Here is a 6000-nt window from a genome sequence, read left to right on the forward strand (position 1 = left end):
AATTTCTTTCTTCTATTTGTTCAATTCTGTTGCTGAGACTTTCCAGAGCATTTTGCATTTCTGTAAGTGTGTGCAATGTTTCCTGAAGTTTTGACTGTTTTTTTTTTTTGTTTTTTTTTGTTTGTTTTTTTTTTTTGCTATCTATTTCCTTGAATATTTCTCCCTTCACTTCTTGTATCATTTTTTGGATTTCCTTGCATTGGACTTTGCCTTTCTCTGGTCCCTCCTGGATTAGCTTAATATCTAACCTCCTGAATTCTTTGTCAGGTAAATCAGGGATTTCTTCTTGGTTTGGATCTATTGCTGGTGAACTAGAGAGCCTTGTTTTGTCATATTACCAGGGTTGGTTTTCTGGTTCCTTCTCATTTGGGTAGGCTCTGTCAGAGGGAAGGTCTAGGGCTGAAGACTGTTGTTCAGATTCTTTTGTCCCACGAGGTGTTCCCTTGATGTAGTATGCTCCTCCTTTTCCTGTGGATGTGGCTTCCTGAGAGCCGAACTGCAGTGATTGTTGTCTCTCTTCTGGGTCTAGCCACCCAGTGTGTCTACCTGGCTCCAGGCTGGTACTGGGGGTTGTCTGCACAGAGTCCTGTGATGTGAACCATCTATGGGTCTCTCAGCCATGGATACCAGCACAGTACTTGGGGTGACTCCTGGGTCCTGCAGGAGCAGTCTGCTTCCTTCATTGGGTCTGTGGGTCCTCTCAGGATTCCTGGTTTGTTCGTGCAGTCATTCTGGAGCTAAAATTCATGATGTGAGCCTCCACACACTGCTCTGTCCATCCAAGTCAGAGCTGCAATCTAGTCCTCTGTTCCCAAGCATTTTGGATAAGGGATACTCAACCTGTAAAAAAGTGATTGCTCTTATTTTTGGCTCTAAGTTTAGGGATGATTCATTACACAGCCATGGATAACTGGCATTTGCCAGGAAAACTGATATTAAAAGCCCAGAAACCAAACACTTCCTTGGCCCCTACTCTGTTCTCTTATTTGGAAAATGTGAATAGAAAATACAAGAAAAATCCCTTCCTCTGGGTAGAATGTCACAGCCTCAGCACTTGCAACTCTTGATTCCACAGGGTGGGTCTTCCATATGACCTGTGAGCAACATATGGCCTCTTCTCTCTTCAGAAACAACTTTCATCAATTCACTCAACAGGAAAAACGAGAAGGACACAAGCTGTGGCTCAGTCTCTACTCAGCCACGGAACACATTTTAGCAAGTGATCAGATTCATAACTGCCTTCTGGCCGGGCATAGTGGTGTGTGCCTGTAATCCCAGCACTTTGGGAGGCCGAGGTGGGCATATCACTTGAGGTCTGGAGTTCAAGAGCAGCCTGGCCAACAAGGCAAAACCCCGTCTCTACTAAAAATACAAAAATTAGCCAGTGTGGTGGCGGGTGCCTAAAATCCCACTATTCGGGAGGCTGAAGCAGGAGAATTGCTTGAACCCTAAAGGCAGAGGTTGCAGTGAGCCAAGATCTTGCCATTGCACTCCAGCCTGAGTGACAAGAGCGAGACTCGGCCAGGCGTGCTGGCTCAGGCCTGTAATCCCAGCACTATGGGAGGCCGACGGGGGCAGATCACGAGGTCAAGAGATCAAGACTATCCTGGTCAATATGGTGAAACCCCATCTCTACTAAAAATACAAAAATTAGCTGGGCGTGATGGCGCATGCCTGTAGTCCCAGCTACTCAGGAGGCTGAGGCAGGAGAATCGCTTGAACCCAGCAGGCAGAGGTTGCAGTGAGCCGAGATCACGCCACTGCACTCCAGCCTGGGGACAGAGAGAGACTCCATCTCAAAAAAAAAAAAAAAATGCACTCAGTCCTATTGGGAAGTAGCCTGATTTAAGCAGGAAACACCTTTGTGGCATTGAGATACAAGTGAGGGAAAAGAACTTAAGATACAAGTTCCTTAGGAGAGGGAAAAGAACTATTTGTGAAATTTGAGATCAACAGCTATACTTGGTGTGTTTAGAGGTCCGATGGGGTTAAGGCTTGAATAATTCATAAGCGAGAGTTGGATTGTCAGCCTATAGCTACACCCAACTGTAGATGAGCTGCTGGGGTCATCATCTCAGATCATTGTGCTCTTTCCTGTAGCGCACCAGGCAGAATGTGTTCCACCCTTGTGCACAAGGAGCATTGGACTTGGAGTGGGAGGAACCTAAGGGTGAGTCTGGGCCTGCCGTCTGCTGTACCAGTCCCTTTACCTCTTTGACTCCTTTTTCTTTTTTGCAAAATTAGAATGCTACTATTCATCTCATTGTTATTGTGGAGCTAAATGAGATCAGTGAAAGTGTATTGCATATAGCAAGAACACAGTAAGTGCTTGCTGTTTCTTACTTTTGTATACTGCTTTAACATTCACAAAATGATCTTACCTTTATTAAGTCTATGGGGATAAACATTGCTGTTACCATTTCACGAATGATTACATGGAGACACAGGGAGGTTAAGCCACTTAAGGTCTCACAGTTGGTAAATTTCAGGTCTAGAATTCAAACTGAGCTTTCTCCAGTTTCCAAAGCCCACTCTGTTTCTGCATGCCATGTCTTCTTTCCTGAAAGTGCATGCACATCCCATGCATTCATTGGACACCTGCTTTGTGCCAAATGTTGGGCTTAAAGCAGGGTGCAGAGGTTAATGGGGGGATAGGGAATGTTGTGCCTGAGCTGGGTCTTGAAGGGAAAGAGAAGTTTGCCAAGCAGATAGAAGAGTGGGCATTCCTGATAAATGAGTAAATAGTGTGTGCAAAGTCTGGAGATGCTGCCTCAACAATCTCAGATATGGTTGTCAACAATGGGCCACTCTTTAAGGGGGAACATGGGGACGGGAAAGAGGGGCTCCTTGAACTCCATTCCTGAGGAATGACCATTAATTATAGATTATATCCCTGCCTGTGCTGCAGGAAGGCAAGAGGCAGAGGGCTGTCCCATCAGCACAGCGCTCATCCTGTGCTCTCTAACCCGGAGAGAACATGGCTCTAACATTCTCAGCAAGGAGCCAGCAGCTTCTCCTGTCTTCCTGCAATTCTGGCCTTCCTTTTCTGGTGCCCACACCCAGATGTGTGGCCTAGCTGCTACCTGACAGCTCCAGAAAACACAGTCACAATCATAAAACAGAAGGAACAGACAGGGTCTGAAATGTTCATCAACCTCATTAGCATCAATGAATCCAGAGACTTTTTGAACACTGAAAACAGAGACCCAGAGTTTTAAGCCCCAATTATTTTTCTTTTCTTTTCTTTTTTTTTTTTGGAGATGGGGTCTCACTGCGTCACCCAGGCTGGAGTGCTATGGCATGATCTCCACTCACTGTAACCCCCACCTCCCCAGCTCAAGCAATCCTCCCACCTCAGCCTCCCGAGTAGCTGGGACCACAGCTACATGGCACCATGCCCAGCTAATTTTTTTCTTTTTTTTTTTTTGAGACCAAGTCTCGCTCTGTCGCCCAGGCTGGAGTGCAGTGGCGTGATCTCGGCTCACTGCAACCTCCGCCTCCTATGTTCAAGCAATTCTCTGCCTCAGCCTCCAGAGTAGCTGGGATTATAGGCCCCCTGCCACCACACCCGGCTAATTTTTCTATTTTTAGTAGAGACGGGGTTTCATCATCTTGGCCAGGCTGGTCTTGAACTCCTGACCTCATGATCCACCCGCCTCAGCCTCCCAAAGTGCTGGGATTACAGGCGTGAGCCACCACACCTGCCCAATTTTTGTATTTTTAGTAGAGACAGGGTTTCACCATATTGCCCAGGCTAGTCTCAAATTCCTGAGCTCAAGTGATCCGCCCACCTCGGCCTTCCAAAGTACTGGGATGACAGGCATGAGCTACTGTGTCCAGCCCCAATTCTTTTTTTTTTATTTTTCCAAGACAGAGTCTCATTCTGTTGCACAGGCTGGAGTGCAGTGGCACTATCTCTGCTCACTGCAACCTCTGCCTCCCAAGTTCAAGCGATTCTCCTGCCTCGGCCTCCCGAATAGCTGGGATTACAGGTGTGCACCACCACACCTGGCTAATTTTTATGTTTTTAGTAGAGACGGGGTTTCACCATGTTGGCCAGGCTGGTTTCAAACTCCTGACCTCAGGTGATCCGTCCATCTCGGCCTCCCAAAGTGCTTGGATTACAGGCGTGAGCCACTGCACCCGACCCCAGTTCTTACATGAGCTAAAAAAAAAATCTATATGCTAGAGAAGCAAAGATTCATGGAAGACAAAATAAAATGCATCAGCTTTTTAAACTCATTGAAAATCTTAGACTATGAAATCACATCATTAGGCAATGTGAGTAGAAGGTTTTATACGTCATTAGGTAATCTCCTGAAGTAAAACATCCTCTCTGAGTTTCAAACACATACACCCATCTGTGGCAAGCTGTGGGCAGTAATAGGTATTTCCATCTACAATAAATGGTTCCAATTGTTTGACAAAAGTTATTTCATGATATTGTTATAATAGGTAGCTAGTCAGACACAAGCAGGGCAGGAGAGGGCCCCCTGCACACACCAGGAATGTCAGGCGACCATCTGGTGATGGTCAGGCAGTTGTTAACTGTCTAGAATAATAATTGGTTGTAGCAAGTGCCAGGGAAATGTTGTCTCCCAATAGACAGAAAATACCTGAAACTGGTGATGAGCAGCTTCCCGATAAGATCTCAGGAACTGGGCAAGTAGACTAAGCTAAGAGGCAAATTGGTGGAGTTGAACTGGTATACGACCTTCCTCTAGAAACACTCTTCTGGTCAGGAAAGAGCACCTCGAGTGAGCTTGTGCACAATTTTGGTAAACGCACTGCACATGAGGCCCCCCCGCCCCGAGATCTGGCAGGCCACCATGCATGCAGACAGCCCACCCAAGGGAAGAATCAGAGGAGAAGGACCGCAAGTCCCTGGAAGCATGCTGAAGTATTAAACCCCAAGTCAAAGGTCAAACAATGCACTTGGTCTCTCAAGCCACCCTCTTGGCCCTCTCCCAAGTGTACTTAACTTCCTTTCACTCCTATCCTAAAACTTTTCAAGAAATTTTCACTCCACCTCTAAACTTGCCTTAGTCTCTCCTTCTGCCTTATGTCACTTGGTTGAATTCTGTCTTCTGAAGAGGCAAGAATTGAGGTTGCTGCAGACCTGTATGGATTCGCCACCAGTAACAAGATCTCAGAACATTGGGAAAATCAGTGCAAAAAAAAAGTCTGCGCTGACTGCCACGCTCTAAAATAATGACCACTGTTTAGTCGTCAGTGATATTACAGTCTATCTCATTTATAAATATGTTTTTTAAATAAACAATCTCTTGAAGGATAGTGTACATACTGAAAAGTGCACAACTCTTAAGAGTACCTACAGCTCAGGGCACGTTCCCAAAGTCAGCACAGCTGTAGAGAGTCACTTTTGATGGTAAACAAGAATTTGAGGGAGAAAGAGGTTGTTAGCAATGAAGTGACATCCAACTCATCAGGGGCTTTTCCCACTATGATTACCAACAAGACCAGTGGTACCAATGGACGCAATCGTAGAGGAGCTTTTGGGGACATAGCGTCAGATGCACTTGGTGGCATCCAATAACGACAACTTTGCTGTTCTGAATAAGGCAAATGGGCCAAGGGTCAAAAAGATAGATGGATTATAGTCCTTTGATGTCACCTGTATTAATATAGTGCCAGTCTTAGTATTTGATAGGGTGCTGAGGGAATGGGGAGGAATCTTAATAAGGATTCTCAAATTAGCTCTTAGAAACCTGGAGTTACATTTTGTTGGTTGCTTTGGTCAAGCAAAATAAAGGATAATATATAGCTTTCGTAGGTACCCTCTGGCCCCTCCTCCCAGCCTGTTTCCACCCCTCCTTCCCCACCTCCTCATCCCCCATGAAATAAACATTATAGTAGCACTCAGCTGTGAGGACATATCAAACTTTCCATCCAAATGCTCTTTAGGGCAAAAGAGCTGAATTGCACCCCCTTAGGGAGGGGACAGTGGAGGGGAGGTGTAAGAGGGTACCTGTGGAAGGC

This window comes from Nomascus leucogenys, chromosome 5 (genome assembly GCF_006542625.1).
Source record: "Nomascus leucogenys isolate Asia chromosome 5, Asia_NLE_v1, whole genome shotgun sequence".
NCBI classification, from domain to species: domain Eukaryota; kingdom Metazoa; phylum Chordata; class Mammalia; order Primates; family Hylobatidae; genus Nomascus; species Nomascus leucogenys.